This window comes from Coturnix japonica, chromosome 12 (assembly GCF_001577835.2).
Source record: "Coturnix japonica isolate 7356 chromosome 12, Coturnix japonica 2.1, whole genome shotgun sequence".
Lineage (NCBI taxonomy): Eukaryota > Metazoa > Chordata > Aves > Galliformes > Phasianidae > Coturnix > Coturnix japonica.
In genome coordinates, this window is record NC_029527.1 from 15,328,399 (window position 1) to 15,352,131 (window position 23,733).

The window sequence follows — 23,733 nt, forward strand, 5'->3', positions numbered from 1 at the left end:
TCCTTGTCGGCTTTGGAGGCTCTTGTGGTGAAAAGAGTGATACACAAGTCAGATTTAAGATGGGATTGAACATGAAACAAAACGTAAAAGAAGAGTTAATTGCTTTAAATGTCACCTGCTGGAGAAACCAAGCAGGGAAGGGGTTAAAAAAAAATAGCTTCTGGTGGATTCTTTTTGTGTTTAAACTGAGGTGAAAAAAAAGGAAAAATGTCAAAGATTCTGATAATAAAATATGCAGAATATCAGAGATTGCGTTCAGCAGTACTTTCCCTGGTTATGTGCTGTTTGTGCACTGAATTCCATGGGCTGTGAACGGGGCTCCTGCTGGCTCTTGGTGGTGTGTGGTGAGACCCCATCATTTACCATGGCAAATAGGTTTGGGACAGCCCAGCACAAGCAGGTGTCGTGGTGGCCTCGTTGGGGATGCATTGTTCCATGGTGGGGAAGCAAAGCTTGGTTTTTGATTATGGGGTTTTGGAAGGCTGAGGTATAGAACCCAGTGTGCCTTTCCCTCACAGGCAGCACTGCTGATGTTCAGCTGCTGTTCTGTTTCATAAGAAGAAACGTAATAGCAGGCAAGTACAGAACTCGAAGGAGTAACTCTCAATGCAGTATGTGCTGAAATGGACTGCCTCCTCACACCGCCTGACTTTAAGGGATGCAAGGCAACCGATAAGGGATCACTAACCTGCTTTTGCATAAAGCCCTACTGTAGCAGTGTCACAGTCTGACTGCATAACTGGGTTGTCTGTTGAAGAAGTTATTATTTTTATTTTATTATTTTTTACTTATTTTATACAGTCTTCCTTAGGAAATAGCGTTCTCAAAAGGCAAATGTAGCTAAGGCCCAGTAATTCTAGACGGAAAACTTTCCCTTGAGGGATTTTAGAAGCTACAAATTATAAAGCCAATAATAACTTCCATTTAGATGATGTTTGACAGGAGAAAATGAAAAATGAGGAGAGAATATTTCTGAAGAAATGTAATCCTACTCATCTTCATAAATATTTCCGGAACAGAAGTTGCATGCGGGTATGGCAGTCCAATACGCCAACCTGAATAAAACAAAAATAGCCTGTTTTTGTTGTTGACTACCGTGTCTGAAAGCCTGGCTTTAAATACTCTGCCTTAAGACTAATGAAGGACTTCTGCAGACAGTATGCTGAAAGAAATGTTAGCAGCCCACATCATCGCTCCCGTCCGCCTCTACGCAGAAACACGGTCTGCATCAGGCATTAATAACCAGTAGAAACGTATAGCTGTGGGAAAGTGAGGCTATTTTGGTCTAGCTTGTGCTAAAGCCATAGGTATTATTTGGCACTGAGGATGAATGTAGCTATTTGGAAATGCTAACATTTTGGCTTCTATCAAGTAAAAGTAATTCTGCAGGTTTTTCTCACACTAAAAGAAGTTGTGACACCATCCTATTCCTAATTTCTAACACAGGGAAAGTAGGTGGGCTGGAGGGTTTTAAAGTTAAGAGTATGGGTGTAAAAGATTAAATAAAATAATGTAATGTGTATTTCCTGATGCTCTTTACCACGTTAATGTTGGGATGCTCTTTGGAAGGCGTGCTGTTGTGCTTTGTGCTGATAAGTTCCGTCACTTGGAAGTGACTCCGTGCAGCGGTTCTGGCATCGTTCTCAGCAAGGTCAAAAACATTGCGTGTGCAGGTAGCTTGTAATTGGCTGTCTGTGGAATCCACCAGGGGATTTGCTCTGTTACACGCACTTTGGTGCACTAAGCTGATGCTCTGTGGAGCCATCTGAGCAGAGCAAAGGCTTGGCAATCTCTCTGTAGTGATTACTGCAGGTGCGCCATGCTGTTATCAAATGGTCATTAGTCACTTGATGAACTTAAATTTTCTTAGTGATATTTTTCCATTTATAAAGCACTCACTGCCATTCAGGGACTTTGTGACATTAGGAAAGGTAATTTTAAGGAGAGTTTTAATGTAAGTCATTCTGATAATTGCAGTGAGCAAAATGAGCCTGAAATCTGTCAATCTCCTGTTCAGGTGAGTTTTGTTCTTTCTGTGTCTACGATGTGGGGCAGGACAGATCGGGGAGCCTCGAGTTTGGTGATGGCTGAAATTCATGTTGTTTGAAGGAAGAACTCAATTTCCCTACACTACTGGAAAGCAATTACTTTGCAGAAGCTTAGATACAAGAGAATTGAGATTTTAGGGGGAAAGGAAATGGGAAAAGCTAAGGCTTTGTTGTTGTGGTCTAAAGCAGTTGGTGATTAGTGATTTTTATTTCACTTGCTTAAAAAATCAAAGACATCTTTGCTGTTTTCTTCTGCTCTTGGTCTTCACTTTGAGTGTGGGTCATGACCCTGTCTGACATCATGAACACACACAGCACGCTCACCCCATGCCTCTAACTCCTGAATGTGACCATGATGCTTTCAGTAATGAGAACTGTAGTGTCCTTTTTTCCAGCCATAATCTTTCTAGGGGCTTGATTACAAAGACAGTATTAAATATTCGGTGCAAAACATTCCATCCTTGTTTCTATTCTCATTTCTGGTAGCTTTACAGACTTCAGATGAGTGGTGTGTTCATCATGTTTTATTGCTGCTGATCCAGTTGCCCTATTCTTTCAGAGCAAAAGACAAATCAAACTTCTCATAACTACAGACTGATATGTTTTTAACCCTATTTCTGATGTGGAAATGACATCTTAGGAACAATGTGGACCACATAATGTTGGTCAATCACCATTTTTTGTTCTGCTGACTTCTTACTTCTATTCAACACAGTGCAAAGAATAGATCTCTTCATTATTTCTTTACCTAAAAACATATTAAGTAGGTTAATTTCAAATGTCACATAGATCACAGTTTTTATGTTAACTTCTATGCTAATTACGTTACATTTGACCTAAACAAGTAATTGTGCTCTGCTGTTACGCTATTTCTTTTGGAGTAAATTAATGCAAGCTTTTCATGTTTCTTCTCTAGTTTTATACTCTGTATTTACTTTTTTTGGTAGTGTTTTTTTCTTTGATTCCTCTCATCAGCCTGTTTATACCCATAAGTGTCTCAGCATTATGAATTGCAATCTTGTCCCTTTTGTTTAAATATTCAGCCTCTTTTTGCCACGTCTAAAACCTCATCTTTTGTGTGTCAGGTATCATGGCTACAGGGTAATGGTCACAGCTCAGTAACAGTCCTATTCTTTCAAATGATGCCTATTTGAATTTACATAAAACTGCCTGTCCTCCCTGTAGTTCTCTCTCCAAATCTGACTGTAGTGCTCTGCAAAGAGCTTCGACTCTTAAGCCTCATGTTTCTTGTGATGTTGAATTTGTTTGCATGTCTCCTCTCCCTGTTTAGTTTGCTCTTTACACTGTAGTTTTAGATATTATTGCTGTAATGCTATTATAAATACTAAAACTATTGTAATTGATTTGCAGTGCAGTACTAGTGCATGCTCACTGTGGTTAATGTAGCATCAGTTCTGCTTTTATAACTCATTGCTGTTACAACAATCTTACTTGACCACAGGAGTTGTGGTTAGATAAGTAGCAGTGCACAGGAAAAGAGTTGGAGCAGCAATGTTTTAAAGCTTTCTTAGCCTTGCTAAGGGGTTAGCTTTCACTCTTTTGCATAACCATACAGCTTAGCTACCCACTAAGATTAAAGCTCTGCAGGCTGTTTTTTTTCCAAGTTATCTGAGCAGTCCCTTGACAACCTGTGAAGAGGAAGATGAGCTCTGTTGAGGCTGGGAAGTAGGTGGTGTCTTAAGGGTAAGTGGATATGGTAAAAAGCTGTGAAAATTCACAGCAGAAGCAGCTTGAAGATACCTGAAATACTCTAGGTCTAAGCTTTGGACTTGTACAGACAAGCTGCTGATCCTGGGTTTTCAAAGGGTTTTCAAAATCCGGAGTCAAGAGGCTTAGGTCTGGTCTGAGAACTGAGCAATTCAAACACAAGTGGGTTAAGGTCGACCTCAGCCTACACCATGACCGTGCTTTCTTTTCATCTCCAGATAATGTTTCTAATGTCTGCACATAGCTTGGCTTGGCTTTCTGTTGTCGGGCTTGAAGCGCAGGTGCTTCCCTAGGATAGCTGCTTTAAGATGGAGAAGGCAACTTTAGCTACTGTAGGCAAAGTCTACAAGGCTCAAAATCTTCTATGTATCATTGGCTGTAAACAAAATGTCTGGACTAGGACAACTGAAAAATAGCTATGTTGCATTTTATATCAAAATGTGCTTCTAAGGATTATCTGTAAGTGGTGCAGTGTGTGATTTCATGCTTTATTGTTCCTCGATCTGTTCAGTTTACAAGGAAAAGGTATTTTTCTTCCTCCTAGCTGCTAGCTTTGCCAATGCGATGTGAGCTCTGAAGCTCAAGCTGTGATTATTCTGGCTTGTACATTTTCATTGGTGATAAGGAATCCACAGGGTGAATTCCTCTCGGTTTCCCCTGCAGAGCCCCACGATCCTGTGGGATTTCAAAGGCAAAACTGAGCAGGGAATAGCAGCCCCAGAAGGAAAGAGCCATCCGAGGAAGGCCACGAGATGGGATTGCATACCTTTAGACTTGTACAAAGAGAGGCACAGCTGAGCAAGAGGTGAAAACATAACTAAGAAAACATGAAAACAGAGGTTTTCTGGAGTGGATTTACAGAACTGAAGGGTTTTATCTCAGGGTGATGGTGACAACTCTGTACCTTGGGTACTTTCAATGAAACGGTGGAATGAAGGTATAATTCATCCTAGTTGGAGATAATTCAGGCATTTGGAAAACACTGATGTAGAAAATAATCATGTGTTTGGTATATTTTAAAGTCTCCTAGATTTATATTTTTTTAAACAACTTTGTTCTCCTTTCTTTGATGTTTCTTTCAAGAACACAATATTCCAAAATTCCTTTTTCTGAGATCTGAGTTGTTTCAGTGATTATTTGTATACGTCCTTATGCATACTTTAAAAATTAATGTAAGTTTATGGTAATGGCTTGTTTTGTCTGCGCTGGCCTGTTTTTCATCTTCACTTACCTGCAATCTCTGCAAGGTTTTCAGACAGACCTTCCACGTTAACCTGTGCAAAACTGAATGCAAACAGTGGTGTGAAGTTTCCACCAGTGTCTTTTAAAATTAGTGCTTCTCAGAGACATGAAATGAAAGATGCTGTATGAAAACAGCTGTAATTACAGGAAACGACAGATTAGGATTTATTTATCTGTATGTTTGCGGGTACCAAGTCAGTCTGGATTCATTCAAAGCTTGTCTGGAGGAAGAACGATAGCATCATGCAAGTGCTAACAGAACAAATGTTTCTAAATGCAAAGGGACTTTTGCTGCCCCAGAAGGAAAGTAGAGATGTCTGGGGGAAAAAAAAAGCATTGATAGGAAGGACCCTGCTAAACCTGGCATAAATATAGAATAACATTAGAAAGATAGGGTTTTCTAATGATACTCAATGTGCATTCCACATATTATATTTTCAGGTGCTAGAATTAAATCTAGTAGTAGTAGTAAAGGTGGAGGCAAAGTTGTAGGAAGAGCTTGTTAAAAACATGGGTTAAATAGCTTCAGGACCCCAAACTGCAGCATCTTTCATGATCTCCCTGGAAAGTTATTCCTGTAATGAAATAATTACAGGGATGTTGTAGCAAAAATAGTGTAAGTTCAGAAATAGCTGTAGCTAGTACAAGATCTTACCAATAGACTCATTCGGAGTAATACAATCATTTTTAATGTTATCAGGGATGATGTAATTCAACTATTTGTTCCTTAAGTAAAAAAATATCGCTTTGAAGTTAAGAACTGTCTGATGTCTGCCAGCATTTGCGTGACTGAATTTTGCATGGTTACCACCGAGTGGTTAAAAGAAGGGCTTGTATTTTCACATCTGCCGTAATGACTTACAAAATAAGCATTAAATTTGGAGTTTTGGGGGTTGGAGGTTCAGGAATTGTCATGAATACTGGAATAGAGTTCTCCAGATCACAAAGGTAGCCTCACTCCATCTATTGGCAGGACTGAATCATGAGCCAAATTCTGTAATTCTAATTCAGATCTCGTTACAATCTAGGAAAATATGCAGGTATGAAAATGGCAGGTTTTTGCTTTTCCATATCTAACCACAGCAATGACTCAAACCTGTGCTTGTTAGGAACCTTTCCTACTTGATTATGTGAGAGAGCTTACAAAAGAAAGGCAGAGTGATGCAAGTTGAACTGGCAAATCTGAACAGGAATGTGTCTGTGCAGTGTATATGGCTGAAAAGAAAATAGGAGGCAGCTTTTGGCAGTCAGAGGAATTTCTCACGAGTGAAGGATAAGCATTCAGGTAGGACTGGTTAGATCTTCCTGTTGAAAACAATGTCTCCTTCTATTCTGCTTTGTTCCCTAAAAAATGAACTTGGAATGCAAAGGGTCAGCTTATGGCATTTGCTTTTGGAGGCTGCCTTGGCTCAGCCAACCCTTCCAGTTTCATCTTCTCTCTCATCATCCGTGTACTTTGCCAATTAAAAGACCCAAAGCAATTAAACTGTCTATAATTATCCATGATATCACATTGGCTTTCTGGGCATTAGCCAAACAGCACATTTAACAATCACTTACACTTCAAATACCGTAATCAGCAATTATCTAAAATGCATAGTCTTAACAATTAGTGATTCAAGGTTTTGTTTGCTTGAGGAAGTGAGCACAAGTAATTCCATAGCACAGTGACTTCCCTTTCATACACAATTACAGGGTATGTGGGAGGTAGCATAAATCCCAACTTTGATATGAGTGCATTAACTTCAGCTGCAGTAGAAGTGGCTTTTAGGAGTGATGGAAGAAACTGACTGACACAATATTATTTAAAGAGTGTGGGCACCATCTCTGGTAATAGATAGTTTGGAATTCATAGATAAAAAAGCACAATAAATAATGCAAAAAATACATCCCGGTGTTGACATCGTGAGACTTGCTGACTTACATTAGCCTTTGTTTGGCATGCAGCTTTGTTTTGGCTTTCAAATTGTTTTCCTGTTATGGAATGAAACATGAGCGGGTTGGAAGAAAAAACAACAAAACTTTTATGTTTCCCTGGGATAACGAACCGCTTATCCTAACAAGTCAATATTTACTGATCATCTTGGAAATGTTATTTGTTCAAGTCTTAGTGCAAGAAAAATGTCGGTAATGTTAAAAGAATGAGTGTTGCCAAGCATCGCTGTTCTGTCTTCGATGACTTTGATCCATTTGGTAAGTCATCAAGGATGTAAGAGCAAATAAATATACCCTTTCATGTCTGTCAGCTGGGTGTAGTGTAAAATAACGTATAGGGTGATTTTCCTTCATATTCTAAACCTAAGTGTTTTTCTGTGAATCCTGCAGTACAATTTTTTACTCGTACAGCTTATGCTTTCCGTCGATGGCTCTCATCTTTTATGGGAAAACTTGCTGAAGTTGAGTAATTAAAGTTATTCTTGACTTCTCTTGTTTACTGGTGATGGCTTAGCTGAGTCATAAAAACAAGAAGCATTATACTTAGAAAGTTGTCCTGTATGTGCTCAGAGCAAGAAATTCCTTAATGACACCTACAACAAAAAGACCCATTCCAGATGGGTGGATCCTTCTGTTGGAGAGAACATACTTGTCTGCAAGTGCTTGTCTATCAGGGTATTGCATGAAGCTTTTGTTTCTTTTTGCTTTTAAAAGTTGGTTTGAAATCTGCCTGTCCCTGGAGGTATTCAGGTCCAGGTTAGATGTGGCCCTGGGCGGCCAGGTCTTGTATTAGATATGGAGGTTGGTGGCCCTGGATGTGACAGTAGGGTTGGAGCTTCATCATCCTGAGGTCCCTTCCAAACCAAGCCATTCTGTGATTGTAACTCACTACGCAGTGGGACCCCAGTGCCCTCCTGAGGGTAACACAGTGCAGTTGCAGCCCTCCAAACCTTTGCTACAGCAGAGGTTTGTTTAGGGGAAGGTTTCACCTTTAGGAAGGAAATTACTTTTCCGATATAAAACGAGTGTCAGAGTGATGCATCCACTGCTTGAGTGTGAGGCTTCTGGTGGGAGAGCATCACACAAAGGGTGTTCAACCTCTGCAGCACCTGGCAGGGTTAACCACCTTTGATTGTGCCCGTATTGATGGGAGTAGGTCCTTTCTTCTGTCTGAGCTCCCCAAGTGCTGTAATGGCAGAAATGTTGGTTCCTTTATACCATCGTAGAAGGAGTTTGAAACATTATTGTTTGGGGAAATTGTGTTCTGTTCATCAGGTTTCAGCACTTTCTTTGGAATCGCTTGCTGTAGTTTTTTCTTTTCCCCCACCCCCTCTCAGTGTTGTGTTACACAGATCCACCTGCTCCCTCTTTGTTGATCTCTCTGTACATTGGAACGGTTCAGTAACAAATACACGGTTTCTTTTCAGTAGTTGTTTTCTGTATTGCAGCGTATCCTGCTTTGAACAGATCTTTGAGATCTCACACAATTTAAAGTTACGAGGCTTCCCTTCTGGGGTAGCCCATCTCCAAGGGAATCCATCCCAGCTGGGATGAGCAGAGCCAGGAGAAATCATTTGCTAATTGCCAGCAGCATGTAGAAACAAACACAAGTCACAGGGCCCCGCAGTGAGTCCAACCCAGAGGGCAATTTAAAAGGTTTATGCCATTACTCCCAAAATGAGGACTGAGCGCAACTTACAGGCAATTACAGTCTTGATTCCTGTTTTATTACTGAATAAATACTTGAGGATGTTTTCACGTGCTTCGCTTTTTGTTTGCTCTCGGGGTCTATTTGTTAGCGCGGCTGTACGAGATCTCCTTAATTAACCTGTTTTTGTGTGCATCTCTCAGTTTCTGTGAAATATGTGCACTGACAGCTGTGTAACAATAGTGGAAGTAGAAATGACAGCTTTGTAAGCACTGGTCGATTAAAAAAAATGGGTGAAGAAATGCAGTTTTTGAATTATTGGGCCAGGCTCCTCTGCAAATTGGAATTCAGTTCAGTTAATTGAATTCAATGGATCTCTGGCAATTTACATGGAGTTATAATAAAAGCACAGTTATCTTCTGGAAAGGTGCGGTTTCAGAATATTATTTTTTTAAATGGAATGGTATAATTTTTAATTTATAATAACTGGACGCAGAAATATCTAATTGACATGCAAACAACACTGAAATGTGTTCTGTTCTCAATTACGGGGAATTGGGCACACAGCAATCCCGGGCTGGTTATGAATAGTGTGTGGAAGAGGAATGTTGCTCCATTGTCTATCACTTTTCACCATCTTCGTCCCATTCCCTTCCTGCACCTCAAAGCTCTGATACAGTGCAGTAAATATTGCATTAAGTAAATATTGCTTTTGCTCGAGCTCTGGAAGTAATTTCCTAGAACACCACTGACCCTTCTTAACCTGGGAGTGGTTGGATGGATCCTCATGTCCTCTGGGCAACTGCTGGCTCAGGAGTGGGAGCTGCGGATGTCCCCCTGGTGTTGCCCTGCCATAAATCTGCTTCCTCTCCTCTCTGTAACTGGTTTTCAACATTCATTTGATGTACATGTTGGTGTGGTTATTACAGCTCCGATACAGTGTTTGGCACCCAGGGCTGTGTGAGAAGGTTCAAGTGCAGTCTTTACTGATTCATAATGTGCCATGGGAAAAGAATCTGTTTACTTTAATAATAAATGTGGCAATTACATATTTGTTACGTTGACCTTACGAGCTACTGGCTTTGAGGCTTAAATAAAACATGCATAAAGCAATAAACCTGCAGTATATATTGGAGAAAAAAGGCAGCTCTATAGCTACCGTTATTGCAATTTTAAAAAATAAATGAAAAACTATATGGGTGAATGAGGATATTTCCTGTTGGTGCCTTTGAGAGTGGAGGCTTCACAAAGAGCTTTGTCCCCAGAGTTTAACCCTGCAAAGAACAGGTCCATCTTTCCGTGCTCACAGTGGGTCACAGCCTTCAGTGCAGCCTGTGAGCACATCCCTGCCTGTGGTTGGGGCTGGCACTGAGAGTTGCTCCCTGTCCCCAGGGGTAGAGCTGCAGGAGCTGAGCTGTGCTGGGCTGCAGCAGGAGGCTGGGACGGAGCGCTGGGCGTCCTGTGGGCACAGGGACAAGTTGGGTGCTGCTGCTCTCCTGGATCAAACTGGTGAGGTGTTTGGGGCTTGCTGTTTCCTCTGCATTTTTTAATGTATGTAATCAATTAATTTAAGCAAATCAGCTGTTCTTTAGACCAAATCCTTTCCTTGGGAGTTAGAGAGCTTGTTGGCATTGCAGTGCCTCAGAGCTGAGCATAGATAAAACTCTGTTAAGAGCAAGCTGAGCAGTTCAGGCAGGTACATCAGGGATGGGAAGAAGAATGTTTTTCTTCTGGGATGTGAAAATGCCATATTGGCACAGCAGCCAGGTGCTGGAGCCATCCAGGTGCTCCTGCACAGAGCTGGCTTAGATGGGTGAAGCCTCCGGTGCCTTTCCTGGGCTTAAACCTTTGGATGTGTTTGTGACTTGCTGACAGAAGTGTTGATTTCTTTTATTGTAGATGCTGAGAAGTGAGTTGAGAGAAGCATTTCTTTGCCTGGGAAGATTTTGCTTTGTTCCCTACCAACTCCGAAATTAGGGTTGCATGATAGATGGCTGGGACTTTAAGGACTGGCTTTCAGTCTTACAGACAGCTCCAGGTGCCTGGGTGACCTTATCACTGTAAACTCAGAGCAACTGCAGTTGCTTACAAAGATGCACTAAAGCCAGTGCTGTGCACGAGGAGTTGTCTCTGCACTTCTGTAGTGCCCATCAGTGGCCAAGGGCTGGACCACATGCCAGGTGCTTGCCTCAGTGCTGTCAGACCAACAGCATGAGTCACTACCTCTAATACCAGCCTTAGATGTGGGCACTGCTGTGGTTCTGCAAGGCGGTGCAATTTGTAAGCGGTAGCGGTGACATTTAGGATTGATAACAGCCTATATCCAGGTGTATGGATTTTTTGGATATTGCAGGATGTTAGTAAATGTCACTCTGGTTTCATATGCTTTTGTAATGCAGTTGTTCAAATGGACTGTCTCTGGAGTTGACTTTTTTTCTGGCTAGAGCTCAGAGCCCAAGAGTACTCAGAAGTCACACAGAGTTGCTCTTGTCTGATATCCAGAGCAGTTGCACGTTCCGTGGTGCCGTGGGTGGTAAATAGGAAAAGGCAAATAAACTTGTTGTTGTTTGGTTGGTTTGTTTTGTCTTCCTGAATAGACAATAAGTCTCAAAGCAGAGAAAACTTCTGTCTATGAAGTATGGAAGTGACCCACCAGTGAGGGCACAGGATATTCTCTTTAAATTTGACTGAGAACAGCAAAGGAAAGAGCAGCAACGGTGGGTTACCGAGTGCTGCAGACATTCATGCAGCCAAAGAATACAAGGGAACAGGATAAGCAAGAGGTAACATGCAGCAAGCAGATATGATGAAATGTCAGTGTGGTGTTAGGGCCATACCTGGGGGAATGAGAATCCTACCCTCCAGAGGTGCTCTGGGTTTTTGTTATGGGAAGCTGTAAGCCTCAATTATGTGTGTGCAGTGAGTATGTTTAGCTTTGTTTTCAGCATTTTTCCTTAATTGAAAGAAGAGCTTGCCCTCATTTCAGAATGAAAGGCAGCCCCGGTGAGTGCTGGTTGTGGAAGGGCTGATGTGAACATTGTCATGACAAGGAATTTTCTTAGCGGTGCTGTAATCCAGCATTTCTATAACCATTATAAGCAGACACAGAAAAAAAAAAAAGCTGTGGCACTGCTTCAGCATGCACCACATAGCAGAAGAATCAACCTGCTTATTGACGTGTCAGGTTTTGGCATCAATGTGCACTTCTCTTTAAGAGCACAAATAAATAAACCCCTGCAGAGATTTTGCTTTTACATTAGAAGAGTTTTTGTCTTGGTGCTGAAACTTGGCCGTGGGACAGTATTTCCTCCCTTTCTGGCTCACCCTGAAGTATAAAAGCAGGGAATTGTAGCAGCCTCGTGCTGTTGTGTATGGAGAAAAAGTTGAAACATGGTTGAAAACTTTGGAGGACCAGAAAGCAAAACCATCAGCTTCGTGCTCAAGAATAAACTGTAAAGCTATTTAATGAAAGGTTTAAGGACTGTGCGAGTTAATCACTGGCGTTCTTTAGCCATTGAAGGACATAATGGGAAGGTGGTGTTTTCTGCCTTCTTAAATGCTTTATTGCACGTAAATTGTGTCATTCTGTTGCTGAGAGTGATAGGTATCATTTCAGGTTTTCTCTGCTTCAGACTATTCTTGGCAATGTCATTTCTGATTAAACTCATAGAGTATAACATTGAACCATGAAATAGTTAATATCTTTTATGAGCTCAGTGTTGCTTTTGGCTTTCAAAGTATCAATATCTTAGCGGAACAACTCAGATCTAATGAAGAGAAAGCACCAGTGCAAGATCTGCCCTATTTTATTCCATTCTATGTAAGAAACATATCCAGGTTAAAGCAAAGCGTGTTCCCAGCCACCCAGGCTCTGCTGTGCAGAGCACAGAGGTGACAGAAATCTTTGATTTCTATAAGCTGTTAATTCCTTAGCTGTGATTTTATGTATTGACTTCAACATCACACATTTGGCTTTGAACCAACGCATCGGAGGATTTTTGAATGTTCAGCTCTATGCTGCTTAGTTAATAGTTCCGATGGCGTAGCAGACAGCTTTATTGTGTGGTAGGAGGCGAGCTATAAATCACAGGTAAGCCCTGCCTGTATTTATTGCACAGAAAGCTTTTGTTAGAGTTCTGTTCACTACAATTAAAAGACACTTATTCTTAGGGAACCTATAAAGTAGTTTTGCTTATAGAGTAAAAGGGCTGCACCAATATCAGCCTGGTTTTGAGGAGGGAAAATCAATGATTTAATGTTGGGAGGGAAGCATCAGAAGGATACCAGAGAAATAAAGTCTCTTTCATGGCGAGATGTAAAATGCAGCGTTGCAGACTTGAAAGGAGATGGCAGAATTTACAGAAGCTGACTATCCCCTGCAGTTGGCAAACAGAGCAAAGGCAACGAATTTAAGACTTGCCAGAAGGAAACCCTGTATCAAGGGACAGGAATTCAAGTGCTCTGCAAAGGAAATGAAAGTAAGGCAGTAGATGTCGAAGAGGACAGTGGTCAGATGAAGCACAGAGGATGAGCTGCGTGCTGAGGAGGGTCGGTGTGCAAGTGCTGCGAGGAACTGGGAACGGCTGTCGTGTGCACTGGTGAGTTACAGTATGAACAATTATGAAACCTGAATAGTTTATAGCATGAACTGATACTTACAAGTCGCCTTCAGCTACTCTTTGATGCCTACCACGTTAATAACATCTGTGAGCTGAAATTATATAAGCAAGAGCAAATGCCTGTGTTTTCTGCAGTAAGTAGCAGCGTTCAACCTAGAGGGGCATAGGGACGTGGATGATCTTTGTTGTTCTTCTGCGAAGGTATTTCCTTTGTAGAGGTCAGTACATGGCAAGAAATTGCACACACAAAGTAGGCTTTCTAACCATGGCAGCTTCCCCTTATGGCTGTAAGGGAAACGTGCAGTCCTATTGCAGAGAAGGATGTGATTCTCTGATGCCTTTCTGGATCTTTTGGACCTTGGGATGTGTGGAAGGTTTCAGTTCTTTGCTTATTATATGCTCATTGCAAAGGGAGGATGCAGTGGATGGGCACCTCTCTGCCCTGTTCCTTTTAGGGAAATTTCCTCTGTTGGTCTGTTTAATTCTTTTTCATAAGGAAACACCTGGTCTGGCAAGCTTGTAGACCACGAAAAGCCAAACCAAATAGATGCATATATTGTAGGTAATTACACTGGCAACGAAAAATCAGCTTGGATGTTAACAGTTAACAGTAACCAATATATCACTCTGTAACTACAAAGAATGTGTCAGATGTTGCATTCATGATTAGCAGATCTTACAAAATTACTTTGGTTTTCTGCTCTTTTCATCCTCGTGGGTTATAGTGTGAACGTTGGGGTGAGGCTCATGCAGTAGCCTATAGATCTTCATCAGGAGTGTTGACTCAGGACTATCCAGTGTTGTCATCTGTAAGTTGTTTGTAAGATAGAATTGGTCTAATCCCTAAAACACCAAAGAAAACCTATAAAGAGTGGGCTTCCTCATTCATGCAAGGTGTTGTCTTCAGAGATGGCACAGAATGCAAGTCAGACATGTGGCACTTTATGTCAGGTCATAGCAGTACTATGAGTCAAGTTGAAAATGCTGTGAGCAGTGGAATGAGGGCAGTTACTGGTTTTAAGAACACTGCAAGAGCAGTGTGTACATTTAAACATGGAGGGTTTCATTTGTCTTATTGTACAAATGCAGTTTCTGGTTTGCACACAAAGCTTCTGCTCTTAATTAAGTGATGGCAGTTCTGGTGTCATCAGGGAATTGGTGCTTTCAGAATGAGGAGTTTATGACAGGCCTTAAGCTGTGGAGTTTAGCATCTGGGCCTGCATTCCTCCACACTGAAAGGATTTGTTTCTGAAAAGGTGGATTTAGGAAAAGGTTCATGAAATCCAAGCAAAAGACTCCTCACGGTGCTGAAATCTTTGGATACCTCGAAGTTTCAAATGCAGTTCCTTACGTAAGCTGGAACCATGGTTCACATCTCACTGATTTTATAAATAATTCTGGGGCAATCTCTGTATCTTTTGCAAGTGGGGCATGAGAACATAATCGGGTTAAATGGCTGGTGGGTTGCCCTGCATATAAATTATGGATTTGAGGAGATACGATGAAGTTGTGTGTCTTTAGCTGATTCTGCGCGTGCTCACCCCATGCTCTCAGGAGAGCAGTGATAGAGAGTCATTAAATCGTGATGGCAGTTACAGGGATGGAAGCAGTAGAGGCAGCCGGGTGGCCTCATCCCAGCTTGAAGGAAATAATTAAAGCTCTCTGCCAAGGTTGGGGAGTGCCAGTGCCCTGTGAGGCAGCACGGAAGGTGGATTTTTTCCCCCCCAAACAGATTTGATCACTATAGAATTAGGTTTGCTGCTGTTGTTAACATATTCCATTGAAAATATCAGAAGTTGGTTAGGTTTTGTAAGTTGTTTTCTAGCCCATGCTACTGAAGATGGAAATACACTATCTGGCAGCTTCTTAACAGCTTGACAGGGTCCTGATTATATTAAAAGTCTCTCCCTGGTATCAAATTGAAGAAGTCTTTCCAAGTTAAAGATCCATACATGAGGGTTAACAAGGCTTTTGCATTATCCGGATGCTGTAACAGTGAAGCAGCCTTAAATATCAATTGATTTAGAATATCTTTTAACGTTACATCAATATTACGGTTTAGTGTGATTCTCCCACAAGAAATCTACCAATTGATGTCTGTACTGGATATCAGGCACTGCTTTACTGCAGTTTCTTTCCACGAGTTGCCTGAATGTTACATGTGCTAAGCAATGCGTAAGCATAATTGTATAAATTGTCTTTGAGATGCAGGTTTGGCCATCTCAGACATGCTCTGCTCTCTGATCCATCACTTGCACTGCTGCCCCACACGTCCCGAGCTTTCAAACAGCTGGAAGCATCATTTTTATTGTACTAGAAACAAAAATCCTTTTATTCCAATATGCCCATCACACTATAGCTCTGCTCATGGAGCAAAGAAGCAACACTGAGCTGTTCAGAGTCCAGCTTCCAGGTGTGACATGCTAAAATTATTTGGTGGGACATAATGAAAATACGTAGTTGTTCTGAATAATCCCTTCATTTTGGGTGCCTACTGGTGCACCTCCTGTTCCCTAGGCTGCTAGGAGATTGCTTTCTAATAAAATCTGCCACTAATCTCTCAGAAATTGAGGTGGGCAGAATTGACTTTCTGGCTGTGAGGTTTGAGGGCACATTTTGTGCAAGAAATGGGTCGACGCTGAAAATATTACATTGAAATAATTTGGAGGTGTGTCTTTTCATGGTTCAGAAGAAAGTTGTTTTTTGCCACTTGATTAGCTCAGTTCTATGCTGCTGTTCTGCACCAGCAAGGTGACAAAGTTTATTCTTCAAAATGTTGTGAATCTTTTCTATATTATGTGTGGCAAAGCTAATCGATGTGATAATTTGAATTCTCAGTCAAGGGTGAAATCCTTACCGTCATGTTTACATTCATGCTCTAGAATCATAGAATTGCTCAGATTGGGAAAGACTTTAAAGATCATAGAGTCCAACCGCGACGTAACCATACTACTCTAACTAACAACCCTCCACTCAATCATAGATATGTGGGCCATGGAAGGGCTCTAGAGAAGTGCTGCAATAGCATGTGAGGCTCACATGGTGTCCCAGCTGTCACCTGCTCTGTCCTTGTACTGCGCCAGGGAATTCAGCTTGCTGCCTTGGGTCATTAATGAGCGTGCATTAATGGTGCCTACACAAGAGTGTAGGACATGGATCTGGCTATTGTGCAAGAGTACTATGGCTCTGCTGTTGTCCTTCTGTTGGCAGACTTGGAGAAACCCTGTCAGTTGAGAAAGAGTACGTGTAAGCCCATGCATTTGAAGCCATGGGTTGAGTTTTGCAGTGAGGAGCATTCTCTGTGGCCAAGGTCAGCACTTGTCACTGTACCAGGCACAACAGCATCGCCTCCAGGCAAGGGAAGAATGATCCACTGTCTGTCTTTGTGACATAACTCACCTGTAGGTCAGGATTCATGGAAGCTGTGTGGGTGTTTGAATGTCCTCATTGAAGTTATCCTCTGTGTGGGGTTTTTTAATTGTTTTTGAATGAAGACCAGGAAGCAAACACAGTCACATGGTCATCATCACAAATAACAACAGTCATTTCCCATCTGGATTTAAAAGCAGACAGATCTCAATAGCATTAATTGTTCTTTGTACACAGCTTAATATTCTTACAAACCCGAAAGTCTGAGGGCTGCTTGCCTTGAGACCTCCCTCACAAGTGAGCAGACAGAAGGCACAGAATGATCAACTAAGGAGCATTTAGAAACAGTGACTTCATGGGCTGAAACTAAATATTTATATATCTCCAACCTCAAAACAATGCCGTCCTGTGATTAGCACTCAGTAGTGATTCCTGCTGTGTCTTCACAGTGATTTCTTTCCTTCATGCTTAGTGATAAAGAAAGATTTTTCCTGCTGTGTTTGTAACTGTCGGCTCCGTTTCTCTGCCTTCTGTCTAATGTTCTCAGGGAACCCACAGCTTTCCTGGATTCATTCTTCCACCACAGAGACTAAAATCAACCTATGCCCATTGCTTATATATGTATCTCTGCTTATCTCCTGCCTGCTGCCTGGCTCACATAGAGCCATTGAGCCAGTTCTTGTGCAAGCATCGCTTTGATTGAAATACTCATCTTTCTCCTGTTTTATCTGTGACTTCTAGCTCACTTTGGGTATTTCATAGAGTTCTTTTGGCAGTGTGATGGCTGTAAAATACTGGGGAATGTAACGGTTGTGCATTTAGCTGCTGCTTTAATTAAAGATGAAATAAGGGCTCCTTGTTATATTTTGGTGAGTGTTTGGTGAGTGTAAATGGTTTTTTCTCACGAGGTATCCTGCACATAGAACTAATTTAACTGATAAGTTCTATGATATGTGCATTTATTATATTACCCCATTTCTTCTTACAGTGCCATTTTTACTAATATTTCTACCCTGGTCTTATCCAAAGCCCATTGGAGCTGATAGGTTTCTATTACAACAGGGATCTTTTCTGTCTGTATGTCAGGCCATAAAACAGGCTGTTTCTGCTCTCTGGTTCTAGCTACTTGTCATTGCTTTAATTGACTTAACAGGAGATAAATTAACACCCCACTGTTGTAACTTAAATTGTAGCATTTAAGTTTTATTGTTTGCAGTAAATCCTTATCTAGCTATCCCAAAATCACTCTAATTGTGTAGCTATGTGGGTCTGTCTTTCTTGCTCAGAGCTGGAGCCTCAATCCAGTCTATGAAGCTAAAGTAGATGAAGTGTTTACTCAGATGTTTTTCATCGCTTTCTCAGCCTTAATTTTCTAATTCGATGCTCCTTTAATTCCGTTTTCTTCTTTTTTTTTTTTCCTTGAACTATTTATTTTCTATTCAGGATGTGTTAAATGACACTGTCCCAGACACTCCCAGGAACCACTAAGAAGTTTTGTCAAATACTGAGTTTATTAAATTTGAGCTGACAGTTCCATCTATGCAAAACAAGAGGTGTGAGATAGTGACTGTAACTGGAGGAGAGCTGGCACAGAGATGAGGCACAGATGAAGGCTGAAACGCTGACAATTAAAACTCAAGGAGATACTAAAAGGGGGTTTAATAGGCAGTAAAAAGGAATGTTGTGACTGCAGCATTAGGATGCACGGCGTATATTTAATTCCTTAGCTAGCTGGGCCTATCTGCAAGCTGGCAAGAGATGAACTTTTGCCACCTCTTCAGAGAATAGGCTCAGTTGGGTGTGAATTCATCCTGTTTTTCATACCGACTCCATCTGTGCAAGGTGGGAGAAGAACCTGCTGCTTGGGGAACAGCTTACAAAAGAGAGGAGTGAAATCTCTAATGCTGAAGCTCTCTTGGGTGTCAAATGCATTGCATGTACACCAATACCTAGCCCCTTGTTGCTCCCCACAATTGGGCTTGGTCCTGGGATGGAGGAGTGTGGCTACATCAGCTCTTTGGTGGCTGGGGAAGGCAAGCAGCTTGGAGGGGAACCAGGAGCCCCACTGTGTCCACTGCTGAGCGGAGCCCTAAGCCAGGGATAACAGGAACATGCGTTTCTGTTCCTTGCTTTTTGAAGCTGTTATACATAAATCAATGCTGCAGTCAAGTTTGCAAACCTTATTTCCTTTCATCTGTTTCCTATGACAAGAAAACCGAGGGATTAGCATGATATCTCAATAAATCCTGCCGCTGCCATCTCACCATTCCTGCTATGCTGCACAGCTCAGATCATTTGACATCGTTATCCACTGCAGAGCTGGGTCTTGTTCTGTCTGGCCGTGGAGTTGTTTCTTCCAGTATATGTTAGGGTGGACTGAGAGCAGAACTGGGCACTGTGCCCCCATCTCCTGCATTCCCTTGCTGGCTGCGTGCTGCTTCCTAACCAGCAGCCGGTGGCTATGAGGATCACTAAGCCAGGCTTTGTTTTTTTCCTCTTAGTAGGAGCCAATGCTTTGTGCCTTTGTGCAAGGATGTCTTTAAACAAATACGCTGCTCCTGTGAAAAATGGCAGAGGCAGAAAAAAAGCGGCAATATCACATAATCTGCATAGTCAATATAAGCAAATGCAAGTGTGTTTTCAGCCCTCTAATAGGGGATCATAAACACGCAGGGTTTTATGGCATTCAGCTGAAGAATAGCTCCCATAAATTACACGCAGTGCAATTTCTTTGTTTTCCTTCTGAAGTTTATTTCCTTTTATGTTTAGTAATTAAATCAGAGCAAAAAGATTGCATTATGGAGTGTATCACATAATAGCAGTGATTACACAGAGGTGTCACCAGGGTCACTGTGCAATGCTTGGCCTGGGGTGGTCTGTCAGCCCTAAAATGGGCCTGAGCACTTCTGCCCTCCCCTTACCTGTGGGCAAGCATGAAGCTTTTGAAGCATCTTCTGCCAAGAATCAATGTCCAAGTTGCTCCTTGGTGTAAAGCAGCTCAGGGTTGTCTCCAACCCTCTGCTCTGCAGTGTGAGCACAGTCCAGGCCAGGGGCTTCTGGTGGCCACAGCTTTTGGCCATCCCCTCAGTTGTTTTGCCCATGGCAGTTGTTTTCATCTGCACTTGTCTGCAGCTATAATCTCTAGTGATGCTTCAATGCACTACAAGTGCGATGTGTTGTGTTCTCTTACAGCCTATGTATTCCCTGAGTTCCACCTCAGAGCAACCCCCACTGACATCATGGCCTGAGCAGCAGCACTCACTTTCTTTTTGCTCCGGACCATAAGGATTCTTGAGCTCCCTGCAGCAGATGGGTCCATCCATCCTTTAAGGCCTCCTCTTGGCTGCGTGCTTGATGGGCTGAGGGGATGGACAGCTGTCTTCAGTCCAGAGTGAAGATCTGAGCCATTCCAGTTAACTGACGTCAATGCTAAATTACCCATTCTGTAGGACTGTGAGAGTTAGATCTTCATTTACCTTCTTTCCTGTTAGTTTCTATGGGGGAGCAGCTTGCCTTATTATGAAACAAACACCTTGAGGTATTTAGCTATTGGAGAGCAAAATACCGCAAATAGGGATGTAATCCAGATGTACCTTTAGATTTGCCAAGGGAGTGTTGATTGCAGCGTTTTCTGTTGTAAGGAAAACACTGAGGGATGCACAGGAGGAGTTCTGTGCCTTCTCTGGACATCTAAGAGGAAAAGCAGGTCAGTACTCTGTGAGTACTCTTATTTTGCTGTATTACCTCACTGCGTGGGTTCCTCAGCTTCACACAAACAGCCGAGCGTTTGGCTTCGCACCATAAGCTGTGCTTTCTTATGTAACCGTGGTGAGAAATGGAGCACCAAAAATAGGCTGCAGCTGGCAGGAGAACGGCTGAGTTCAGACTCAGGGCATAGCCAGGGCATCAGCACTGCCTTTGGAAATGTGGAAATGAAACTTTGGGAATGGGATAATAAACAGCATTCCAGGCCAAGTGCTCCTCATCATATGTGTTTGTGTCCAGGGCTTGGTTCCCCTCCTGGGCCTCCTGTAAATAAAACTTTTTTTGCCATCCTGAAAGTTGGCATTAGGAGGTAGCTGATTGTTTTGAACTTCCCAAACCTTTCTGTGCATGGGACTGTGTGGGTCTGTGAGCTGTGAGGCTCTGGGCACACTCCAGGATGAGCAATGCTGTCTGCAGTGTGTGGTTTTGATTTATCCCTTCCATGGAAAAGGTGGAACGATACAGAGTGATCCCTAATAAACACCGGCAGCTTGGGTTGAGGTTTGCCAGGTCTTTAATTGAGGTTTGTCACCCAGATCTCCTTACCATGAGCTGCTGTTTATGCTCACAAATGATTCACATTTTACAGGGCAGTTGCTGGGGGCAGGGGATGAGAGCGAGGGTTCTAACAGGGTACTGTGTGGTAATTAGTGACTCGTAATTAAAAGGCTTTAATTACTGCCATTTTTTCATCACTGGTGATTTGCAGTCCAAAGCGGGAGGTGCTGTGCAGGTGGGAATAGCAGTGTTCGGCACGGATCGCTGCTACTGCTGGGGCTGTGTGGGCAACACTGCAACACAGCAGAACGTTGGGAGTGTGTCTGAATTCTTATCTGACTGCTTGGGTATCAGCATAGTTTCTAGACTGCATTTAAATCACATATGTGTACGTGTGTAAGGCCAGGAGGTGTATTGCTTGTAAGAGCTGATGAGCTAACAGGTCAGGAAGGGGCTGCTGGCACAATGCACACCTGGTGCTGCATGGGAGAGAAGGGCTGCCCTACCAATACAAACAAGGGGAGCGAGCTGGGAGTGCCTGTGTGCTGAGGGGCTGCAGCTTCCTGGGTAGACTGAAATGAAACCTGTGTCTCATGGATGGGAACAAATGCCCGGAGGACAAAACAGAATGTAACAACCGGCATTGCTTTACTCAATCTTCTTGTTAGAGAATTAATTTTTTGAAGCGTTTCATCGCCATTTATCATAGGCATGTCTCAGAAACGTGGTGTATGTGTATGTTTTATCATGCACATTACACCTGTATATATTTCCTAATACATGAACTGTGTATAAGCACAGCTCCGGAAGGGATAATTTCAGCAAAGCAGTTTGAGATGGATCAGGATCTGACAGACATGCTGTGAATGCAGTGCAAGATGTTCTTGCTCCCCTCTGTTCCCCTTGATGCCCTTTGAATTCCCTTTTCTTCTCCCGATGCAAAAGGGCCGCTCCTGGAAGGCTGATATTTATCTCAGGGCCACAAAGGAACTGAGCAGTGAAAAAATCCAGTGATGTGCACGTGAAAACCAGTCCTACTGCAAAGACCCCAACTTTATGGGGACAGTTTTTTAGGCACCCTCTGTAACTGGATGCTTAGTTTTGCAGGTCTCTGGCTGTTTATTAGAGGGAACCTATGTCAGTCTCCACGCTGGCTGGGGCAGCGCATCGCTCTACTCTCTTTTTGCACCAAGTCTGAAGGCTACTTTGATAATCCTGCATTTCAGTTTAGAAAGATTGGTAATGCTTTGCAAGTTTGGGCAGGGCAAGGTGCTGCTGCATCCACTGGCAGCTCGTGTGTTGGTGCTCGGGGTGTTTTGTGCTTACCTCTGGCTCTTCTTTGTTTAGGTGATTAAAAGATGCCTGTTGCTGTCTGTATGTACAGCATGCTTCATTAACAGTGATTTATTTTGGAGTTTCACAGAATTGGCACCGTGTAGTGCACTGGTGTGCAGAAGAAAAACGTGAGCTGGTTGCTAAGGCTTCTTGCTGCTGCTGCTGCAGTGCTTTGGGGCCAGAGACAAGTTCTGAAAGTTTTCCTTCAGAACATTCTGGGAGCTTGTGCAGTGTGAAGTGGGCTCTTACCATTCTGCTGGAGGCTGCAGCAGAGTGAGAGATGGAAGTTCCATCTAAAGGATGTTTTTTCATGTGTTGAATGCATCCTTACACCTTGACCGTATTATTATTGTTTTGTTATATTTCTATTTTATTTGTTCAGATGTGCTACTCATTAAAAACACAAATGAAATTACTGGCAATAAGAGCTGCCTCCACACAGAAATTAGAGCCCTAGAATCAGGAATGTTGAAGGAGACTACCAGCACCAAGTCCGACCATCACCACCACAACCACTGTCATGGCCTCAGTGCCGCGTCTTCCCCTTTCCTTGCAGATGCTTTTTTCCTCTCTCACTCCCTATTATGGTCAGAATTCTTAGCGTAATTTCTTCATCAAACCCCAATCATAGACTGAGGTGCCTTGCAGAAGAATTTGCAGTGGATGCGTTGCTGAAAGTAGAGTTAGGAAGACATCTGTGCCGTTGCCTGTATGTTTTCTAATGGGATGTGCTTCCAAACTGCAAGCACTTCTCATTTTTGTCTTTTTAGAAATAAGGCTGAAACTGCATACACTTCTTTCTGGAAATAAAATATTTTGAAGTGCTTTAGAAGCGAAGCAAAACCCCCTGGGATGTTATAGTCAGAAAACATTTAGAGATGGGGAGGATCTGTTCAATTATATATCTTTTGCTCATGTAAAAGCACTGCGTTTCCCAAAGTTGTTACCATAAAAAAAATAGTGTTTCAACATTTTTCTTTACAGAGGCTTCAACAAGGAGCCTACTGATATGAATAGCAGCTATGTTTACAGGAAAATATTGCTGAGATTGGAGTCATTCACATGTGAAATGGGGAACTATCATGAGAAACAGAAATATAGCAGCATCTCGAATACCGCTGTACTTTAACCTTAGGAAAATATTTGTAATGGTGATCATCTCATTTGCTTTTTGCTATTTTTTTATGATATGACAGGCAGCATTTCTCTTAGGGAAACTTCGTGTACCACACTGTTGAGTGTTATGATAATGTTAGGGAACCTGCTTTCTTTTTCTTTGAAGGACATCCGTGACTCTGATGTCTGCTGGTCCTGTGGAGTGTATTTGAACAACCAAACACTAGGGAAGACTTGGAGTTTTTTTCAGTTGGCTTAATTATTAACTCTGCTGAGTACTGAAAATGTATATTTTTAGCATAGCTTTTATTTTTGTCTGAAAGTAAGACCCAGTGACTGTGCAAAATCATCCTGGGAAGAAAGAGCGAGCCTGCTATTTTTAATACCCTTATAAGCCAAAAACTAATTTACATTAATACTTTGGAAGTGT

The 23,733-nt window shown here is 42.2% G+C and overlaps 1 protein-coding gene across 9 annotated transcripts in view; it reads left to right on the forward strand.

Annotated features, from left to right (window-relative positions):
• Positions 1–23,733, forward strand: part of CNTN4 (contactin 4) — a 239,861-nt gene that overhangs the window by 98,586 nt on the left and 117,542 nt on the right. Inside the window, exon 1 of one of the 9 annotated variants that reach the window (XM_032447188.1) lies at positions 13,179–13,199. The exons of the other annotated variants lie outside the window; for them this stretch is intronic. The gene's annotated coding sequence lies outside the window, so the exon portion shown is untranslated. Of the gene's footprint in view, positions 1–13,178; positions 13,200–23,733 lie in introns of those variants that run through there. 9 annotated transcript variants of the gene reach the window in all.